This window comes from Loxodonta africana, chromosome 2 (genome assembly GCF_030014295.1).
Source record: "Loxodonta africana isolate mLoxAfr1 chromosome 2, mLoxAfr1.hap2, whole genome shotgun sequence".
In the NCBI taxonomy this organism is placed as follows: domain Eukaryota; kingdom Metazoa; phylum Chordata; class Mammalia; order Proboscidea; family Elephantidae; genus Loxodonta; species Loxodonta africana.
Window position 1 is genome coordinate 230,047,174 of NC_087343.1, and position 8,473 is coordinate 230,055,646.

The window sequence follows — 8,473 nt, forward strand, 5'->3', positions numbered from 1 at the left end:
CCTAATTCCATCCTTACCTTAATTACATCTGCAAAGATCCTATTTCCAAACCAGTCACATTCTGAGCTTCTGGGTGGATGTGAATTTTGGGGGACGCCATTCACCCCACTACAGCCTCTAAGATATGAGAAGAGGGGCAGCCCTGGCTGCTGGGAGGCATGTTCCCAGGCCCTAATGGCTTGGCCAGTATTGGGGGCAGCACCAGCCACTTCAGACTGCTCAAGGTGGGGCCCGTCCTTACAGCCCGGAGCTGAAGTGGGCAGGACAGCCCTTCTTAAACCAAAAAAAAAAAAAACCAAAAAAAACAAAAAAACTGTTGCTGTCGAGTTGATTCTGACTCAACATGACCCTATAGGACAGAGTAGAACTGTCCCATAGGATTTCCAAGGCTGTAATCTTTATGGAAGCAGACTGCTGCATCTTTCTCCAAGGAGCATGCCGACCTTTCGGTTAGCAGTCGAGCACTTAACCACTGCGCCACCAGGGCTCCTTATCTTTTTAAAAAAGCAAAAAAAAAAACCCAAAACACCAAACTCATTGCCATCAAGTCAATTCTGACTCATAGTGACCCTACAGGACAGGGTACATCTGCCCCATAGTCTCTAAGGAGCACCTGGTGGATTCAAACTGCCAAACTTTTGGTTAGTAGCCATTGCTCTTAACCACTACACCACTAGGGTTCCCATAAGAAAGATGCCTCTGTTTCCTGGGAAATCCCTCCCACATCACTGTAAGATCCTAGCCCTTCAGGCAGACGGGGAAAGCCTCAGGCTGCAGGGGTGGAGCTCCCATCTCTAGAGGTCTGTTACCCTTTGGGCACCCACCTCCGGTGCATTGGCTGCCCTGTTCCTGGCCTCAGATGGGCAGGAGCCCTGAAATGGGACAGAGTGGCCCTGGGCCTGGCCAGAGAGGGTCTCCCCAGGCCCTAGCCCTCGGCGAGGCTCCCCATTCTTACCCCTCGCTCCTGTTTCCAGGATGAAGTCCTGGCCAGCCCTTGTCCCTGCTGGGACATCCAGCCAAGCCCCACCTCCCTCACTCACTCCTGCAGCCTCTTCCTGCTGTGCTGGGCCCCCGACATGGCCCCATCAAGTGCTCTTTGGGTCTGGGGTCCTCAGGGCCTGATGTGCCCCTCCCTCCCTGGCTCCCTGCTTACCTGGCCCACACAGCCCACCCCCCTGAGGCTCCCGGGGTAGCTGTGACATGCCAGTTGGATGCCACTCTCTGCTGGAAACCCCTTCCTCTCCTCTTCCGCAGGCCCCTCTCCTGTCCCTGCCACGTCTGTGTCATATCTGTTTCCAGGACTCCCGGGGTCTGCCCCTCCACCCCAGATGCAGGGGACAGGGAACAGGAATGACCCGCCTGACCCTGCTGCTCAGGTGCAGAGGTCCAGTGCCCACCCCCAGGTCCCATTCTGGCTCCCTGGATACCCCTGATCAGAAAAGAAGATTAGGAGGCCAGACATGTCACTCGGCTGTAGGGATGAGGCAGCAGCAGCTGACCTGACTGGCCTCTGAATGTGAGGAGCCCACCTGCCTTGCCTGCAGGTGGTCCCATGTGGATAGCAGCCTTGACTAGCTTTTTCACTCTGAGGGTGACCAGGACCACAGATGTAGCTCCTCACTATGTCACAGGCTGCCTGGTGAACGAGGGCCTCATCTCCGGGCCCTGCTCCTGAAAGGGAGACAGATGGGGACAGAGGTGATCTGGGATGGGCCTGCACTGAAGTTGGAGGGGCTTTAAGGCAGCAGCCAGGCAGCAGGGCAACCTCATGGGACCATTCTTTCTGGGCAACAGTGGCCGAAATTAGCTGAAACCCGTTCTGGGACAGGCCAAGGCCAGCAGGCCTGGGCTGTGGAGGGAGAGGGAGCCAGTCACTGCAGCCGCCACACTCAGCACTGGGGATGCGCCTCCTGCACGGCTGGTCCCTCTACAGGTCCTGGGTCGTCTGAGTGCATGGTGCTCCTGTGCGCAGTGGATGCTCTGCAGGTCTGGGCCTGTCCTGGGGTGCACATGTGTGTCTGTATGTGTCCTTGTGTGTTCGTGCATCTGTGTGCATGTGATGGTCATGCATGTCTGTGTGTCAGTGTGCATTTGTGTATGTCCATGTGCATGTGTGTGCAGGCATGTCTTGTGCACGTGTGTGTGCGTGTATGCCTGTCTGTTCACATGCATGTGTGTGTGCATGTCTGCTGTGTGCATGTGTATGTACATGTGTCACATGTATATGCGTGTGCCCATGGGGTGTATGTGCATGCCTGTCTATGTGTATTCATGTGCATGTGTGCACGTAAGTGTTCATGTGTTGGTGTGTGTGCATGTCTGTCAGTGTGCACATGTCCATGTGCATGTGTATGTCCATGAGCATGTGTGTGTACGTGTCTGCCATGTGTGTATGTACACGTGTCATGTGTATATTTGTGTGCCCATGGAATGTGTGCATGTGTTCATGTGCATATGTGTGCATGTGGGTGTGCGCGTGTATGTATGTGCACATGGACCTATGGCCTGTAAGGTCGTGGGCACTGGGCTGTGCTTACCTCCTTTCTGTCCATCAGCCTTTGCTGTGTGGCCATGGTCTGATCCTCACCCCTCAAAGCCTCCTTCTGGGTGCCTTCAGCTGACAAGCCCCCACTGGCAGGGAGCCTGAGCCAGAAGGAAGGCCCCATCTCCGTCTGAGCACACCCCAAAAAACTGGGTAAAGACACGTAAGAGGCTGCAAAGGTGTTTTCTCACTGGCCCACCCAGGCAGGTAAGTGACTCCTGGGAAACTCTGAAGGACGGGGTGTCCCTCCTGCCTTCCTAGCCAGGCCACCTGGGGGCAAGGAAGACAAAGAGGAAGGAGTGGTCCCAGGGTGCCAGGATTAGGCTGGTGAGGCTGCTCAGAGATGCGTCCAGCACACCAGCCCTGAGGTACCGCTCACAGGTGGGGCCACAAGCCTGGCTCACAGGTGGGCAGTGGGCTGTCAGCCAGGCCCGTCCTCGGACCTCAGGGTGGGGGTGGGGCAGCTGTACCATCTGCGTCCCCCTCCCTCCCCCCACGGACAGCCCAGCAGGAGATGGCTGGAGGATTAGGTAAGAAGGCGCAGTTAGGTAATGTCTCGGAAGGCTGTGCAGGCCAGGCGAGCGAGAAGGTACTGGGGCTGAATCCCGCCTGGCCTTCTGCTGGCTTCAGAGACTGAGGATGAAGGTGGGGCGGCTGGGGCTCTGCAGACGGAAAAAGTGAGGCCGTGCCCGGTAGCCCGCTGCCAGGCCTCCAGGCCATCTGCTCCCCGTGGGGACCAGGTCACGAGGCTCAGTGGGCGCCTCCTGGAGGGGACATCAGGCTGTTAGGAGGGTCAGGTCCAGGGCCCAGGGCTGTGGAAGGGCCAGCCATGCTGAGAGCTGGGAGGGTTGTGATGAGGTCAGGCTTACACTCGGCCCCAACCCTGCTGCTCCAGTCACTGGTGAGTGGCTGGGGCTCACGGCCTACCACTGACTATCCCTCTGCTCTTAGGAATCTCACAGGCTGAGGCTGCCTCTGCACACACACACATTCTGTTCCATGTGACTGTTCCATATGGCCCCCCCACCCCTCCCTGTAGGCTCAGCCTGACTCGACCCCAGAGGTGGCCCTCACCCTAGACCCCTGGCCCCATCTCAGGGCTCTTTGAAGGCCATGGGGGTGAGGGAAGCAGTGGCCCTTCTTGAGGGTGGCGTGCCTGAGCAGGGCTCTCTGCTCACTTGTAGGGACAGCAGTGGCAGGGCTGGTGACGGGGCAGTGAGTATGTTTATGGGAGTGTGGTGGTGCCCTTGGGGTTGAGGACCTTGGGATGGTGATGGTGGCCCTGAGGTAGAGGTGATGACCACCGTGCTGGCAGTGCTGTCCACTCCTGTCTCGCTCCTGCTTCCCCCCCTCCTCTGTCCCTCTAGTGGCCCATGTACCTGCACTGGCACTGCCTACCCCTCCACCTCCTCCACACCCTGGGCCTAGGCTGCCCACAGCCTCTCTCCCACCCACACTGGCCGCTGAGCCCTTTCCAGGAAGCCCTCCCTGACTGCTGGCCCCAGCAGTCCAGTGCCCTCCCTGTCACCTTCCCCACTTGTTTCTGGGGGGCTCCTCTCCTGCAATGGGACTGTCTTGCCAACTATATCACAGGTCAGGATACTGACCCCCAGAGAGGAGGGGGGCACAGGGTGCTGCTCCAGAGAGGAGCTCTGGGTGCTGCGTGTCTGGAGCCACACGGCCTGAGGTCAGGGGTCTGCAGCGGCCCCAGGTCCTCCATCAGGGGAGGGAGGGCCCTGGGCTATGGCCTTAGTTTTCTTACACACACCTTGGGAATAGGGTTGATGGTGTGTGGCCCCTTCCTGAGATCCAAGGGCCCAGGATCGTGGGCTGGGATCTCCTGTCCTGGCTGGCCACGCTGGAGCCTATTGTCCCAGCCTTGCCCAGGCTGGGTGGGGTGGGCTGGAGATGGGGGCTTTGAGGGAGCAGGCCTGCCTGGGCAGCTTCGCTCCCTGTAGCGGTGGATCTGCTCCCTGTGGATAGGAGTGGAGGAGGGTCTGGGGGGTTGCCAGGGAAACAAGACCAAATAAATAGTATCCCACCCCCCCAGATCTGCGGGGGGGCCCCTTTGGCAATGACCTCATCTGCCCACCCAGCCCTGTGCTCCAAAGACCAGGCCCAGAGGTGGGGGGTCCTGGGTTGGCAGGGGGAGCTGCAGCATCCCCGTGTTTGTGTTGGGCCTATGTCCATGGAAACAGCTGAGAGCTGGGGGTGCAGAGACGGGGAGGCTAGTTTGTGTGTGTGTGTGTTGTGGTTATTAGCCAGGCAGCCACAGGTCCAGCCTCCCAGGGCAGGAGAGCAGGAGAGAAGGGGGTGAGAGAAAGGAGGAGGGAAGAGGAGAGATGAAGGGAGGGAGGAGGGAGAGGAGAACGCTGGAGGGGAGGGTGGAAAGGAGGAAGAGGAAGAGGAGTGGATGGAGGGGAGGGAGACAGGGGGTGAGGAAGAGGGGGAAGGAGGAAGAGGAAGGGAGAGGAAGGGGGAGTAGAGGAGGAGGGCAGAGGAGGGGACAGGACACCAGAGGAGAGCCAGGACACCTAGAAGATGTTGGAAGTGGGCAGGGGAGGGTGGGCTGCATCTGGCCGGGCCCAGGAAGCCCTCTGTGAGGAGGAGGCATGGAGGAAGAGAAGGGCCCACCACGTGAAGGTGGGGAAGGGTGTGCAGGCAGGTGGAATAGCCTGTGCAAAGGGGAATGAGTTGGTTGTGCCCAAGGAATCAACCAGATGGGGGTTAGGGAGGCAGAGCCTGGTTGGGCCTGGGTATGGGTCTTATCATAGGGGTGACAGTTTGCTGTCCAAGTGATTTTCCCCTCAACTTTTTATTTATTTAAAATTTTAGTCTACAGAAAATGAGAATTCACACCACAGTGAACGCTATATCATCATCTACTGCCACGTAACCAATTTACCACAAATTTAGTGGTTTAGACAACACGTGTTTATTATCGTATGGTTTCGGTAGGTTGGGAATCTGGGCACTGCTTCAGTGGATCCCCTGCTCAGGGTCTTGCATGAGTTGCAATCAGGGTGTTGGTCAGGGTGGAGGTCTCATTGGAGGCTCGAATGGGGTCTGCTTCTAAACTTGCAGCCTGTTGGGCTGAGGATGTGGGTTCCTTGTGGGCTGCTGGTTGGAGGCCACTCTGTTTCTTGCCACATGGGTCTCTCCAGTGGTGGCCACTTCACCTAAGCTGTGGAGGGAGAGAGTCAATAGAGTCAGCCAGCAAAAGAGAAGCTACAACCTTATGCAGCAGAGTCGCGGAAGTGACATCCCATGGCCTTTGCCATACTCTGTTGGTTAAAAGCAAGTCGCAGTTCTGCCCACACTCAGGGAGAGGGGACTACACAGTGTGTGAACACAGGAAGCAGGAATCCCGGGGGATGTCTGAGAGTGGGTCTGCCATAACGCCATGTACCCTTTACCGGGATTCACCAATTGTTAATACTTAGTCACATTTGCTTTACCTTCCTCTTTAAAAATACACACATGCTTTTTATGTATTTATGTATTTTTTGTGATACCCTTTGAAAGTTAGTTGGAAACACTCTGACACTCTGCCCCTAAACACTTCACCCTGCATCTCCTAGTAACAGGAACATTTGCCCGCATCACTACTGAACCACCCTCAGGCCAGAGAAATTCAACATGGATTAAAATTATACGATTTCATCTATGTCCACATTCAGTTCTCCTCAGGTGTCCCAGTAATGCTCCCTTTAGCTATTTTTTTCCTGATCCCAGATCCAATCAAGCGTGTACCTCATTCCATTAGGAGCCTGGTGGTTCCCATGGGGCCTGCTGGTTCCCATGGGTGCTGCTGACTTGGCTGAGGTGGTAACAACTCTTTCTCTACATTGCAGACAACTAAGGAGTAATCTGCCACTAACAACCTTCACGTGGTGGTCGTTAGCAACCACAGACACGCATGCTCGAAGCATTTATTACACTGAGGGTTGCGAAACGGTGATTTTCTAATTCTACCACTCTGTCTACATTCACTAGATGACATTCTGCTGTAAAGAATTTTCCCTCCGCAACTTTTTGTTTGTTTCTTAGTATCACCAAGGACACATGGATTCTTATGGTTTTTATTCAATGACTTACAATGTAATGCCACTGTTATTTTTCCAGTGCTTACATTTTTTCATATTTACCGGGGGTCCTTTGTTCTCCTTTTGACTGTTCCCTCTTAGTCTTTGAGGACTTCTTTGCTTTCTACATTTCAGTGTTTTAGGCAGAAGGGAAATATGGTCTGATTTATGTGTTCATGAGATCACTCTGGCTTCTGTAAGGTGATATTAAAAAAACTACACTGGAAGAAATAGAAATAATTCAGGGCACAGAAAAGAGTTTTAACTATACTCCAATTAGTATCATTAGAAAGATTTTGTGAAGGTATTACATAAAACAAGAACAGGATCTATGAGAAAGGAACAATAAAAACAAACAAACAAAAAACTCTTGGAAATGAAAATATGGCTAGCAAAATAAAACTTTTTTTCAATAATGAATTTGAAAGATTAAGCCCAGGAAGTCTGCTGAGAAGAAAATAAGTCAACTTCTTAGCTACTTTTTTGCTGTGGTGATCACCTGGCACAGTTATGGCCAATGAGATGTAGTGATAAGCCCTATGGAGACAGTCCGTTCTCTAATTAAAAGGCAAAGCATTGCTAGAAGAATAGCCTTTTTGCCCATCACCTTTTTACTCTTCCACATTTTCCCTGCCTAGAACATAGGACCTGATGGTGGAGTTGCAGCAGCCATTTTGAGATCACGAGAATGGAAGCCAACGTTAAGGATAATGGAACAAAACATAGAAAAAGCTTGACTCCCCAGGGACCTCATTGAACTATTGCACTAACCGTAAACTGCATCTTCTGTTTATGTGTGTGTGTGATTTTAAATGAACAAACATGTTTGTGTAAGCTACAATTGGTTGAGTTTTCTGTCATTTGTCACCTAAATCATTCCTAACAGGTGTCTATATACAGACACAAAGGTCAGACTGGCAGCAGACCTCTCAGGAGCAAAGGAGATACTAGGCTGAAATAGAGCAACACCCTCAAGCTCCAAGGGACAATCATTTTCAGCCTGGATGTCTACGCCTAGCCAAACTTCATTAAACAAAAAACTAGGACGAAGGCAAATTTAGGTGGGCAAGTTCTCAGAAAGTTTACCTCCCTTGCGCACACTTCTACTAAATTATTTGAAGACATATTCCACAAAACAAGGGCCTTAACCAAGAAGTGAAATTCAGGAGTCCAGGGATCTGGAGTCCCACCCAGGACAGTGAGGAAGAGAGGTCCCAGGATGACAGTGAGGCCTGTCTGGGCTGGAGCAGGAGGAGGGTTCCAGGAGGGAAACAGTGGGTGGAGGACCCCAGAGAGTAGGAAAAAGGCAAAAAAAACACAAGGAAAAAAGAAATGCAGCCAAATGTCCCAGCACTGATGACATCCAGCAGGTGTGGATCCTTGTGAAAACAATAAAACAAAACAGGCACTTGATGGTACCATCCAGCCCCTGGAAAGAAGAATCAAAGACCTCGTGAATGGAGACATTTTGGCTTGAGGGTAGGGAGAGCTTTGAGCCCATTGAAATACAGACCTAAGACTAATCCCTGGGGGAATTAAGGCCAATGGTACAAACCCCGAAAAGTGAAAACCTTGTGGCTCTGAAACACAAGAATTGGGGGGAGGGGAGGAGCTCCTTCAGAGGGGTCAACCTGCTGCCGAAAAGGGAACGGACGTCAGAATTGTTCATAGTTTCTTCTAGAAACATATCTCATGTGTTGAAGAAATATTTATCTCAAGTTCAGCAAGTAAATCCTTCGGATTCATCACTTGGTCTTCTGTCTTTCTTTCTCTCTCCTTCTCTCGTCCCCTCCCTTCGCTTCCCCTCCTGCCCCTCCCTCCCTCCTTCTTTCTCTTTCCTTCCTTT